This window comes from Gouania willdenowi, chromosome 11 (genome assembly GCF_900634775.1).
Source record: "Gouania willdenowi chromosome 11, fGouWil2.1, whole genome shotgun sequence".
NCBI lineage: Eukaryota > Metazoa > Chordata > Actinopteri > Blenniiformes > Gobiesocidae > Gouania > Gouania willdenowi.
Genome location: NC_041054.1, coordinates 31,456,887 through 31,472,073, shown reverse-complemented (window position 1 = coordinate 31,472,073; position 15,187 = coordinate 31,456,887).

Below are 15,187 nucleotides of genomic sequence, written 5' to 3'. Positions count from 1 at the left end.
CATACATTATACGTTTTGAATGGAATTACTGTAATAAATCTACTTTCTCATAATCTAATTTTATGACCAGCATCTGTATAATGTAAAGAGTATTGGTCCCAAAACTGAACCTTGTGGAACTCCATGATTAACTCTGGCGTGTCTTACGTGGAACTGATGGAACATTCGTTCCACATCGCACATGACAGCAATTGGACCTTTACGAATCCTACAAAGCACTCCCACCAAGGTGTTTGTGAGCTCTGGACCAGTAAGTAGGTGTTCATTTTTAACGGTGTCTTGGAATTTTGCAGAGCAATCAAACACAACACGAATTTTCCCAGGCTTTTGAGGGTGGTATACCCCATGATGGGGAATATACCAGACTGGGTGATTGTTCAGTTCTTGTTCTGGGACTCTTTCTGCATCACCACGAGCAATAATATCATTCATGAAGTTCACATAGTCTTCACAATACCTTTGGTCCTTCTTGAGCCTTTGTTCCAATCTCATTAAACGCTTAACAGCACATAATTTATAGTTGGGTAGATTTGGTCGGTCTTGTTTAAAAGGTAGAGGCATCTCATAATGACCATCATGTTTGTGTCTGATTCCGTCTTTCAACTTCGTCAAGAAGTGAAGATCGTCCTGAGAGACAGCTGCCTCTTCTCCAACTCTCTCACAGAAGTCGGATTCTAGCACTTTGATTATGTCATCTGGAGAGATAGTTTCTTTAATATGAGTCTTGCAAACATAGTGAACTTTACAATGATGCGATGACTTACACCAATTGTGTCGCCACAGTGTTCACATGGGTCACCATAACTTAGTATGCTCCAACCTATGTCGGTTTTCTGAGCAAAGGGTTGGCTTTCCTCCCCACATACAACTTCCCTGGGCATTAGAGCTTGTGGGCAATTATACCCAATCAACAGACCAATTTCACACTCCCTTTGTGGAGCAATGTGTTCTGCGAGGTGCTCTAAGTGAGGCCATGCCACAGCAGTCTCTGGGGTCAGGATATGAGTTCGATTAGCAGGAATGAATTCACGAGAGTAAACTGTTGGCACTGTGATGAAGGAAGTGTCACTTTGTGAATCTAGCAGAGCATAGACAAGAAACTCCCTGCTTGGATCACTTGGCACTGACACGTAAACAGGCACTATTGCTGAAGTCTGTGTACGAGTACCATCTTGCACAACTTTGTTGGATGTGATTTCTGTGGTGATAGCTTGTGTTTGGGCTGATGGTGGCCTTCTTTCCTTACTGTGACTTTTTAAATTGTTCTCTCTTTGGTTCTTGCTCTTGTTTTGAGCGATCCTCGTGTAGCCATGAGGGATGACGTTTTGAGCAGGTGTTGCAGACCATCCCGTTTCTGCAGTTCTTGGAATGATGGCCAGGACTCAAACAGCCAAAACACAGTCTCTCAGCTCGAATAAATTTGACTCGATCAGTGATTGGCCTTTCCATTAATTTGTGACACTTATGTAAGGCATGTCCTATTTTCTTACAAAACACACATGTTTCTATGTTCCTTTTACTGGTGTTTGTTGTGAAGATCTTACCAGCTAAATTTTGGTTCTTGGAGGCTGTTATGTTTTGGTGCTTGCTCTTTGCTTTCTCGGGTTCACCTTGTCTTAATGCATGGTAAGATGTTATAGGGTTGCAAGCAATGCTAGCTTCCATTGTTAGGAACGTCACAAAATAATTAAAGCTTGGGAACTTTCTGTGTTCCAGTTGGTACTGTGTGGCCTTTTGGTTCCATCTGGTACTTAGTCAATCAGGTAGTTTGGCTGTGAGTCTCTGATTCTCATTTCCATCATCAAGAACTTTAAGATTGTAATTTTGAGACATGGGAGATTCACAACTGCGTAAGAAGTCAACAAACTTCCTTAGCTCAGAACTTTCTCTTGCAGCTATTTTTGGCCAGGCATGTAGTCTGTCTCTGAGTGCCTTGGCTATTACGAAGGGCTCTACAAATCGTTCATTGAGCAGGTCCCATGCTCCATCATAGGAGTCTTTTGAACCAACCAGAAAGTAGCCTTCTGAAGCTTCTTTAGCTGCTCCTCCAACATATTTTTGAAGGAAGAAAATTTTCTCTACAGTTGGAATATTTTTTCTCTCAATTAGTGTCTGAAAGGATGACTTCCAATGATTGAACTTTAGTGGATCCCCACTAAATACTGTAGGTTCTAGTATTGGTAACCTATTTGCAGATATAGCTTCAGCTAATACTTTTACAAGCTCTCTTGTGTCATCTTGAGGCACACTTCTTGGAGCCATAACTGTCTCTGGTTGTTGGTACCAATTCGCTGAGTTAACCTGATTAAATGCCTGCACAACCAGTTCAGGGTTCTGTGGTTCAATTTCTTGCTCAGGATAGACCTCATTGTTATCATAGATTTGAAGCTTTGCTCTTGCTGCATTTAGCCTTTTTAGCTCCTCCAAGCGCTGAACTTCTCTTTTCAAGTTTTCTACAGACTTTCTTCTTACATCATTCTCTTCTTACTGTTTCCTTAAAAGAGCAGCTTCTTGTTTCTCCATTTCTATCTTACGTTCAGTCTCTTCTCCTTCTTTATTAAGATGACAAGTTAATGCAGCTGCTTCTTGATCTGCAGCGATCATCTTTAGATTTTGCAGTTTTTCTCTGCAGCACTCTTGCTCAGCCATAAGCCTGTGTAGCTGCATACTCTGCAGCTGCTTCTTGCCTCTGGATTGCTGTTGGATTAGAACACATAGAATTGGGTTTAGTACGATTAGAGACTGGAAGTGAAACACTGGAGCATGAAGATGCAAATACAGAGCTGTTATCTGTCCAAATCAGATTTTCTGTAGTTCCTTGAATTTGGGATTGGGCGTTTTGTACAACAATATTGGTGATCGATATAGAGCTGTCCAGCTTGCTTCGCATGTCATGAGATGGGCTGTCAGTCCCTCTGTATTCATCATACACCATATTCAATTCAGATAGTTCTCTTTTATTAGTGCTGATGTGTTCTTGTAGAATGTCACTAGGATCCTGTTTTATTACAGATGTTTTATCTACCTTAGTTAGAGCCCTCCAGCGTTCATATATGCTGTCAAAGCGTAGCTGTAGTCCCTTGATTTTTTCTTTCTGAAGTTCTTTCCCCTTTTCTGTTAATATGCGAGCTCTTTCACTTCTACGAGGCTCATCAGGCTGCACCACTTGTACATTGTGAGGCTCCACTACCTGTTCTGGTTCTGCTACTTGTTCTATAGGAGCCATCAATTGACTCTCTTTACCAGATTGTGACATTTTAAATTTTTTAAATTGCCTATGAACTTGTCAAAGTAGTAAACAAAAGCCCTTTTTTCCCCTTTTTTTTTTTTTTTTTTGTGATTGAATAAATGTGAATGAATGAAACTTATTTAAATCACTCTTTCAATCAAACTTTCAAATATATAAGGCTTGAAAATATTTCTGTCGCTTAGAATTAACAGTCCTTATTGCAACATTTCAAAACAAAATAGAATGGATATAAACTCAAAATATTAAAATGTACACAAGTTATTCCCTTCTTAAAGAAACTGAATTACCATCTTTATATCGTAAATCAGTAGCAAATCAATGTCCTTATGTTTCTATAAAACACTGATATTGTTAGGCTTCACACAGTTTTCCAATCCTTGTCACTCTTCAGAACACACACTTTAGTGTCTGGCTTATGAATGTTTTCATGAAGAACTGATGAACATGTGTGTCCTTAACGCTACACAGTGGCTTATCTGTTTTTCCGTCTTGATGAGCTGTCGGGGACGCGCAGGCTCCGAGTTTAACTGTTGCTCCCTCCAGGAAATACTCGGGACCCAAGTTGTCGTCACAGATGAATTTATTACGTTCTTCACCAATCCGCTTATGTCCAACACCAAATTCACTGTCAAACTATTACACAGAATAATGCTTAATGAACTTAAGTCATAAACAGTAAATATACGTAACAGAATGGACATAAATGTAGAACAAACACACATACCTCGCTGGCTGCATAAACCCAAGAGGGAGAGAATCTTGCACAAAAATGATGTAATGTTCCAGGTATTTCAGTTACTTAACAACCTTTTAACTAGCAAAAAGAACACACTTTAAACTTGTACTTATTCAAAAGCAGAAGGAAAAACATCGCCGAACAAAACAACACGGGGACATCATTTCGACCCGTTTTCCATTCCTGAGTGTTACATCCGAATGTGTCCCTGTGCAACAGGTGCGAGTAAGGTCACTTCTCATGTTTCCTCAACATAGTTAAATCCGTATTCATGAAATCAAATCTCTTAAACAATATGTGTGAATAATGAAATAAAATAAACACAACATAAATTACATTTATGGCAATTAAAGTGATCATTGGTTACTTTTACTAAGGCAGTCTCTGTGCTGTGATTGGCTCTAAAGCCAGACTGAAAGCTCTCGTATAAATTGTTCCTATGTAGGTGATCACATAGTTGACCTGTGATGACTTTTTCAAGAATTTTGGAAATAAAAGAGAGATTAGATATTGATCTATAATTGGACAAGTCACTTGGCTCAAGGGTTGTTTTTTTAAGGAGAGGTTTGATTACAGTGGTTTTAAAGGCCTGTGGTACATAACCTGTTACTAGAGATGTGTTAATCCAGTTCATCATATTAGTGCTGATTAGTGGAAGAACATCTTTAAATAGTGGAGTTGGGATTGGATCTAAAAGACAGGTTGTTGGTTTAGAAGCACTAACTATTGAGGTCAGTTCAGATAGACCAATTGGAGTGAAACTATGTAAATAAAAGCTGCATGTTGAGGATATTTCAGGAGCTGCTTTGTTTAAGAAATTATTGATCACTCCTGCAGGGGGGACATTAGCTTTGTTTCTAATTGTTAGAATTTTATCAGTAAAGAAGTTGAAGTCATCACTGCTCAGGTTGACAGGAATAGAGGGTTCAACAGAGCTGTGGCTTTTGGTGAGCCTGGCTACAGTGTTGAATAAAAAACGAGAATTGTTTTTGTTTTCCTCTATTAAAGTTGAATAATAGGAGGTTCTAGCTTTGGAAAGAGCTTTTCTTTTTTATAAGCTAATAAACTTTCTCTCCAGGCAGTATGAACTTCTACCATGTTTGAAGAGAGCCACTTCCTTTCTAATTTTCGCGATGCTTGTTTTAGAAGACACAATTCAGATTTATACCAGGGGGCAACCTTTTTATGACATATCGTCTTTATAAGCGGAGCAACAGCATCCAGAGCTGTGTTCAGTGACATTACACTGTTAATAAGATTATCTATTTTCTCTGTCGTAGTCATTAATAGCTACTCTCTGTTGAGATGATATATGGATCAGAGGTAAGCAGTGATGGAACTAAATCGTTAAATCAGCTACAGCTTTCTCAGACAGTGATCTACTATGGTGTACTCTTCTCTCAGAGTTTAAGCAGGCTGATATTCTGAATTCAAAGGATAACAGGAAGTGATCTGAAAGAATAGGATTTTGAGGATATATTGTCAGGTGATCAATATCTAAACAATATGTTAGAAGGCAAGGCAAGGCTTTACATGATAGAACATCAAATTGTTTAAAATCAATAAGAACATTTATAATCATCAGTAAAATATGACCATAAATCTCTCTCAATCATACACAGTGGAGAAAAAAAGTGACTTTAACTTTGATTTAAAAATGTTCACATATGATGCTGACTTCAGCTCTGCTGCAGTTTGTTCCACTTCTTTGCAGCATAACAACTAAACACAGCATCACCATGGTTACTGTGAGCTCTGGGCTCCACTATCTGACCTGTGTCCATAGATCTCAGAGACCTGCTGGGTTCATACCTGACTAACATCTCACTGATGTATTCTGGACCAAACCCATTCACACATTTATAACCAGCAGCAGAACTTTACAGTCTCCTCTGAGGCTGACTGGGAGCCAGTGTAAAGACTTTAAAACTGGACTAATGTGTTCTGACCTCTTTGTTCCGGTTCAGACCTGAGCTGCAGCGTTCTGAACCAGCTGTAGATGTTTGATGAAGACCATTACAATAGTCCAGTCAGAACAGTCTAAACAGAAGAGGTCCAAGAACAGATCCCTGAGGAACCCCACAGGACATTGGTAATCTGTCAGATTCAAAGTTTCCAATGCTTACAAAATAGCTTTGATCCTCCAAGTAGAACTTAAACCATTGCATTACTTTTCCATTTAGTCCAACCCATGTTTGCAATCTGTGCAACAAAATTGTATGATCTACAGTGTCAAATGCAGACTTAGATCCAATAGAATGAGAACAGATACTTTTCCTGAATCAGTGTTCAACCTTATGTCATTGATCACTTTGATCAGATCAGTTTCTGTGCTGTGATGAGAACCAAAACCTGACTGAAATTTATCAAATATTTTGTTGAATGTTAAGAATTGACTCAGTTGGTTGAAGACCACCTTCTCAATGATCTTGGCCATGAATGGAAGGTTCTGATTGGTCTATAGTTAGCCAGTATAGAGGCATCCAGTGTTCTCTTTTTTAACAGAGGTTTAACAGCAGCTACTTTCAGGGATTTTGGTACGGTGCCTGATTGGAATGAGCAGTAAATTTTCTGACACTAATCAGTGATAAATGACTTTACAACAGTTTTAAAGAACTTTGAGGGTTTTGTGTCAAGGCAACATGTTGATGGATTCAGCTGCTGAACAGTTTCCTCTATTGTTTTTGGGTTCACTGTAATAAACTCTAACATTGTAGTTGACTCCTCCCTCAGTGGTTGAAGCTGTTCAAGCTTTTTGTGATTTTGCTGGTTTGTTCTGATGTTTGACCTTATTGATTGTATTTTTTCATTGAAATATACAGCAAATTCATTGCATTTTCCAGCTGACAGTAATTCAGGGGCTATCTGATCTGGGGGGGTTGTGAGCTTTTCAATAACAGAAAACAACGTGCGAGAGTTCTTGACATTTTTGGCAATAATTTCAGAAAAGTATTGCTGCCTTGCTTTGAACAAGCCATCATTGAATTTTCGCAGACTTATTTTGTACAGTTCTAGATGAATTTGGAGTTTTGTTGATCTCCATTTACGCTCAGCTCTTCTACAGTCAGATTTCAAATTCTGCATTATCTCAGTCCTCCTCCAAGGTGTTTTCTGTGTGTTTGGTTTTCTCTTAGTTTTGATTGGAGCCACCACATCTATGACATTACAGACTTTTCTATTATACTCATCCAGAAGATCATCAACTGTCTCAGCACTCAATGTTGGTGTCATTGCTATGGCTTCCATAAACTGTGCACGTGTGTTGTCATTTATGTACCTTTTCTTTAAACACACATAACTAGGGGGAACAGATGTTACAGTCTCTAGGTCAAAAAAGACACAGAAATGATCAGATAGAGCTAAGTCTCTGACATCAACAACAGAGATATCAACACCTTTAGAGATAACCAGATCCAAAGTGTGACCTTGAGTGTGTGTCGGACCAGTCACATGTTGTGTAAGACCAAAAGTATCCATTAAAGCATACAGTTCTTTGGCAGTATTGTCCATGTTATTGTCTACATGAATATTTAAGTCACCTGTTATTATTAAAAAGTTGTATTCAGTGCATACAACTGACAGCAGTTCAACAAACTCATCCATGAATTCTCCAGAATATTTTGGGGGTCTATAAACGACTAAAAACAGAACTCTTGAATCACCCTTCAGTAAGAATGACATATATTCAAAGGAGATAAAATCCCCAAATATTATTTCTTTGCACTGAAATATTGATTTAAAAATGGCAGCAACTCCACCACCTTTCCTGTAAGTACCACACTTATTTAAATAAATAAAGTCTTGTGGTGAACTTTCATTGAGAATAGTATTACTGATACCATCATTCAACCACGTTTCATTAAGAATTAAAAAGTCCAAGTGATGTGTTAAAATAATATCATTAATTAGTAGTGACTTGTTAACAAGAGATCTAACATTAAGAAGAGCTAATTTTAAAGACTTTACTGGAGACACTGGTGGACTTTTTGGATGACATGTTATAGGAGTCACATTTTTATCTCTATAAAGCTTTTTGCTTTTCTTTAATTTCACAATTTTACCTGTGTTACCTGTCACCACAGGAATTAAAGAAGCTGCATAAACTCCATAGGGCCCTGACTTTTTCTGGTTGTTCCTAAAAATAGAGCTATTGCAGTCTAGACCCAGCACACATCAGACCTGTGTCGCTCTAAGTTGAACACAGCTGGCCTGAGGAGAAGAGTGATCCTGGTCCTGGTATCGTTGAGGAGGGATGGGTGGTGCAGATTGGTTCTTTAGAGGAGATAAGATGGGACCATGGTGGGGTAAAGGGTGGGGTGTCAGTCTTGTGCCAGCCAGAACCAGCTCGTTTATCTGGGCAGTTAAATCCAAGAAGGCAGGGGTAGGAGAGAAGCTGGATGAGGTGGAAGTAGGTGAATTTTGGGGTGAAGCAGGTGGGTCCTGAGATGTGGGGTCTCCTTTGTGGACTGGAGGTATCTGGCCACTGATGAACACTTTAGGCTGTAAACAGCTCACAGTTTTTAGCAGATGGGTGAAATCCTGCTTTAACACCTCAGACTCCTCCTTGACTAAATCATTTAACCCAAAATGAATCACAACATTTTTCAAATGTGGGTAATCTGCAACAATATGCAAGATTTTGTCAGCCAGGTCTGATACTGTGTCATTAGGTAAACAGATCACTTTCACGTTGCTGCTAAACATCTTCTGAGCATCTTTAACAGAAACGTCTCCCACTATCAGTGTGTGAGGTTGTTGCTTTGGCCGACCATGTCACTTTTGTTTTCCTGAAGCACTTTCAGTCTTCACAGTTCCAGAAGGTTGTGTGTTGACCTCATTAGAGCAGATCCTAGGTCATTCAGCAGTGGGGCGAATCGATTACCCAGTTCTACATGAAACTGGGTTTGTGACTTGGTGATACTCCTGCCTTTAGCAGATGTCCACTTTTGTGCCTGGGCAGACAAGGGAGTTGATGTTGAGGCTGCAATCTGAGAAGGGAGTGCAGGCCAGTCCGTCTCATTATTGATATCAGGGCGATTTGCTCGGCCCGTTAGCCTTTGAAGTGGATATGACTTTTTCTTAGGCTTAGCTCCCAGAGTATTCCAAGGAGGACTCGCACCTGTTGGCTTATCAACGGGAACAGGATCCTCCCTAGGCCTGATAGCTTTGTTAGCACGGGCTGGTAGTGAGTTAGCTTTATCCACTCCGCTGTTTTGAAACAGCGGTACAGTCAAATCATTATCATATCCACAGTGTCCATTAACTTCAATGTTTACTTGTATTCCTTGCACTGTAGTCTCCAGTTCAGTAATCTTTTGGAGAAGACTGCTGTATTCTAGAACAAGGTCCAGGGTATGATTAAGATAATGAGTTGGTTTGTTTACAATTTGTGTAAAATCGATTGGATCTAATAGAGATAAATAATTCATTTAGGCTGGTGTTTTCATCATCAACATGAATGTTAAAGTCAACTACTATGATAACTTTATCAGTGCTCAGCACCAGATCAGTGAGAAAGTCAGAGAATTCAGAGAGAAATTCTAAAAATTGACCAGGAGGATGGTAAACTATAACCAATAAAGTGAGTTTTTCTATCTTGTTTTTGGGATTACAATTTTCAAGGGAGAGGCTTTAAATGAATTGTGGTTAAAGCTAGGGTAGGTGATTTCCTCCACATATACTGTTGTAGTGTGGTAATTTCACCTATAGATGGCACTGTTTGATATTCCTGCACAGAGTGTCTCTCTGTCTTCTGTTTGTCTGTTGTGACTCAGTACTCAATAGGGATGTAACGATTCACTCAACTCCCGATACGATTCGATTCACGATACTCGGTTCACGATACGATTTTCTCACGATTTATTTTACAAAATGGGAATGTTGACAAATGACTGAAAAATATTCCTTTATTTTTTTTGGGAAAATACTATACTATTTTCCTTTTATTTTTCATTGTCAAAAGAATCCCTTGATAAACTATGCAAAATGATGCAATTTAACTAAAAATAAATCTTGAATGAAATACATAAAGGAATAATACAAATGAAGAAGGAACCTATTAATTTAAATTCTGGTTCTATAGTAAACAATTCAAAACTGCATAATAGTTCTTTTTCTTTTTAAAAGTGCAACTGAAAATGTATTTTGTGCCTTAACAATTGGACTTAAAAAAAAAAACAGTCATTTCACTGTATTTACATCAGATATTTGTTTAGACCAGCAGAGGGCGCTGGTAACCCAGTGGTCGGTTGGCATGCAGTTATTCCATCATTGAAGAAGAGAAGCTATGCTAGCAGACAGAGCTAATAGAAAAACGTGACTTTTACAGATATTCACGTAATATTACAAATATTCTTTCGGTGCTAAAGGAGTAAAGAATCATTTATGAGCACGTTTAACAGTAAATGGCGGCAAGAAAGAAAATATTAGCAGATTCCGCCCGTCACGTCCGCTTCTGGAAGGATTAATATATAGCGCCCTCTGCTGTTTAAAAAAAGTACTGCGATTCAATTTTCAGAGCATCGATGTGAACCATGGTACCTATGAATCAATTTTTAACTGCCTTACGATTAATCGTTTCATCTCTAGTACTCAATAAAGTTTTTTCATGTCTAACTCTGCATCATACACTTTTTAGGTTTTTGGTTGAAATTGTCTTTATGTCCTGACAGAAATTAAGGTCTTATGTGCTCTGAAAAAGGAACAAAGGAAATCTGTCAACTGTAGCAGCTGTAAACCTGTAATAACGTTGACCAATGTTTTTTTTAACCAATCACGTCTCTCTGTCTCCCTGCTCGTTCTTGATCCCTCGCATGGACGAGCTCACACTGAAAGCGCGTCACTGCTGACAGAGTTAAAACAGAGTTTTTAGTCATGTTTTTTACATATATAATGGTAAAGTTTATTGTTTACTTACTTCTGAATGAGACATGAGACAACAACGAAGTTTCTACACAATATAATGAGCTGAGGACTGCTGCTGGAGCTGTGTGCACATGCATGTGAGTGAGATGAGCACAGAGGGGAGGGGCGAGGGGGGTAAAGGCGGAGCCATCAGGGAGGCTACATTCACGCCGGGTGGTATCGTTCGTCCCTACATGTAACACTATATCAGTAACAGTTGCTGGCAGCGTGGGTAACATTTGATTAAGTTTAAGATAGTTTGAACTGTAGCACCTGGAATACAGTGTGTGATGGCATTAAATAATCTCATGTTCTTTTAATTGCCACCGTTACCCAATGTCCATTTTGGTCAGTACGATGAGTCACAATCTGTGTAGGAAAGTTATTAAAGCATATTGCAACTCCTCCCGATCTGTTGGAGCCATGGTTGAAGAGGATCTTGTTGCTCCACTGATTGATCCAAAAGGCTTCGTCTGCAGCTGAAGAATGAGTTTCTTGAAAGAAAAAACTATGAGAATTGTGTCTTTACCAAAATCCAAAAAAAATCTTTGCCTTCAACATTGTTGGAAAATAATTGAAAAGAACTAGAAAGTATAGAACTGAATTATCTATGTAACAATAAAACTTTCACACTCAGAAGCTAGCTTAGTACGCTACCTGTAATCTTTCCTTAAGTCGCTTTATACATTTTCACCTTTTAAAATAACTTTAACTTATCTTGTCTATTCATCATTTATCTGGGGGCAGTGAAACTACGCCACCTTTCCAGCTTTTCTTCCTTCTTTCATTTGCGTCCACAGCTGACGTCTTTCATCCATATCTTCTTTGGAAAGCATCTCCGCAAATCTGATGCGTTTTTCTTTGCAGAATTTTTGGTCTTTCTCCAGATCTCGTCTCTCACTTTTTGATGGGAGAAGAGCACAATCACATTCCTGTGTTTTCCTTTAATCTTCCTTCCAAGTCGATGCGCCACATCCAATGCATCCTGGTTTGGTCGCATTTCGTTCATACTCTAAACTGATAGAAGATGTAATGTGTAAAATGGACAATCACACAAAAACCTCAGATTTGTGCATGAAGGTGTTACTGTTTCTCTTTGGTTCCCACAGGTGCAGCAACTATCTAGAGTTGGAGGCAGAGTCACAAGAGACTGTGTCCACAAAGTGCTTCATCGGTGTGTGTGTGTGTGCTAACACTCTTTGTACTGTTTCATCTCTGCTGTGGTGTTAAAACAACACTTCTATTCCTCTTTTCATCAGAATCTTTAACAATTCTCTAATGAGCAACTTCAACATGAAGGGGAAGATGATTGTTATGTATTGACATAAGCAGCTATGGTTAGTACTGTGTAAGAGGCACTACTTTATGTTGCGCATGTGTACAGGCGCATACGTTATGTGTACAGTGTCAGCGCACTAATGTTAGAGTTGTGATAAGGCACCTGTGGAGAAAAAGATGTTTAAAACGTACTGGAGCTTTCGTCTATTATTTTACAAGGTTATGTAAGTGACAAACAGAACAATGATAAAAGGAAAAACCCCCTTGAAAGAACAAACATATACAAGGTCAGTACATTTGTCTGAATCAATATTATTTTAGCCCTACACTTGTAATATGGAGTTAAATAAATTATTTGCATAATTCTACTTTGATTGTTGAGAACCTCCAAACTCCATTGATTTACAAGCAGTAGTCCTGACTCTGTGGACCCACACAAGATGGCATCTATGTGAAAGAGAGGCATTAGTGGTCGTCTAGTTCCTTTAGGTTTAAGACAGCAAACTGAACGGGGTGAATCAGGGCACAGGAATGAACAGATGAGACGTGCTTCCTCTATAACTGGAGTGTGTTCCAGCTGTATTTTATTCCAATTAACAGCAGATTAAATGCTAGTTGTTGTAGTAGTTCTAATATTGTATAGTCTGTAACAAACATGAGAAGAATAAACAACTATATGTAAAGCAAATACAAAGCTATGAACAGCTGATATAAGTAACATTCTGTTACATCAACATCAAAAAGGCTCAATTACTCCAAATTATCTCTAATTTACAACCAAAGGGAAAAAGAAATGACCCACATTCACTCTTCTGTATAAATGAAGCGCCTGTAGTGGGTTGACATAATTCACCCGGAACCTAAGTTAAGGTTACAGAGTTCCGGTGGGACAGTTTAGACATGTGGGAATTTCCTGTTTAGTTTTCAGTGTGTGTTAGGATCCCAGAGAGAAAAGATACTGCCAGTTGTTGTATGAGGCTACTTATAAATGTCATTAAAACAACTGCCATTGGCCCCGTCGTTTGACACTCCGCCTCCGACTCCCGTCCTTGCACACCACACTGGTGACCCCGACGTCAGTCCCGCTGAAGATTCCGGGTCTGAACAGAATACCGAGCGAAACGACATGGCGCATTCCGCTGTCCTCAGACTGCCTGAGTTTTGGGAGACTTCTGCGGCAACGTGGTTCGCACAGGCGGAGGCTCAGTTCGCCCCCCGGGGAATTACGGATGACGCCACACGCTACTACCACGTCGTCTCAGCACTCGGAAGCTCCACCGCAGCCAGAGCCGTAAGTTTCATCACATCCCCTCCTGCCCAGGATAAATATGCAGGCCTCAAGGCTTATCTTCTCAGGATTTTTGAACTGTCACGATCCGAACGAGCCCGGCGCCTGTTTGCTATTCAAGGCATAGGGGACAGCAAACCCTCTGAACACATGGAAATGATGTTAAACCTGCTGGGTGGGGAAGAGCCGAATTTTCTTTTCATTGAACTGTTTCTGCGACATATGCCGCCACACGTCCAAACGGCGCTCGCAAATACGACTATTACGGAGCCGCGTGCTCTGGCGGAGGAAGCAGACCAGTTCTACCTGGCCACCCAGCGTTTCGCCCCTGATGTGCTGGCCCCCACACGCAGCTACACATCCCCAAGCGCTGGCGTTTCCCCTGGCAGAGGACCCGCTGCAACCGACAGCCGCACCAGCACAGGTTTGTGCTACTTCCATGCACGTTTTAGCGCCAAGGCTAAAAGGTGCCGCTCCCCTTGCAAATTCAGCACGACGGGAAACGCCAAAGCCTGCGCTCGGTAGTGGCCGCGAGCGCAGGCAAAAAGAACCGGCTGCTATTCATTGAGGACTCCCTCTCTGGTCGCAGATTCCTCTGTGACACCGGCGCCCAGAGGAGCGTCCTGCCGGCTACAGTGGACGACGCTGCTGGAGGGTTGCACGGCCCGCCCTTAACATCCGCCAACGACACCCATCAGGACGTATGGCACAAAGACTGTGGACATATGTTTCGGGGGTCAGCGTTTCACATGGGACTTTGTCACTGCTGACATCTCCTAACCCCCGGCTCGGCGCAGATTTTTTGTGCACCCACGGACTGCTCGTGGATGTCAAGAATGGCCGCCTGGTGGACGCGTTAACCTTCTCCTCCTTCGCATGTGTCCGCGATGAGGGGACATATGACGGTCTCTCCAGTTCGCTCTCCGAGGGCGACATGTACCAGAGACTCCTCGGAGAGTTCCCCAGCCTTACACAGCCCACCTTCGCGGCCACCACAGCTAAACATGGGGTCGAGCACCACATCGAGACCAAAGGCCCCCCCATCCATGCTAGGGCCCGACGGCTCAACCCGGAGAGACTGACAATTGCTCGGGCCGAGTTCGCCAACATGGAACGCCTTGGCATCATTCGCTGTTCTGACAGCCCGTGGGCCTCGCCACTCCACATGGTGCCTAAGCCAGACGGTGGTTGGCGTCCGTGTGGCGACTACCGCCGCCTCAATGATGCCACCACGCCCGACCGCTACCCCGTCCCCCATGTTCAGGACTTTTCTGTACATTTAGCAGGGAAGCACCTGTTCTCCAAAGTGGACCTGGTGCGGGGTTATCACCAAGTCTCAGTGCACCCTGCAGACATCCCGAAGACAGCAGTGGTGACTCCTTTCGGGCTTTTCGAGTTTCTCAGGATGCCCTTCGGCCTGAAAAACGCGGCCCAGTCCTTCCAGCGGCTGATGGACTCTGCGCTTAGGGACATGCCTTTCATCTTCGTCTACTTGGACGATGTCCTCGTCGCCAGCTCCTCGGAGGAGGAGCATGCGGCGCACCTCTGGGCCCTTTTCACAAGGCTCGACCAGCATGGCCCGATCATTAACCCGGCGAAGTGCGTCTTCGGAGTGCCGTCCATCCAGTTTCTCGGGCACCTCATCAGCAGTAATGGGGCCACCCCCCTCCCGTCGAAGGTGGAAGCTGTCTCCGCTTTTCCCCGCCCACATTCGGCCCGGGGGCTCCGGGAG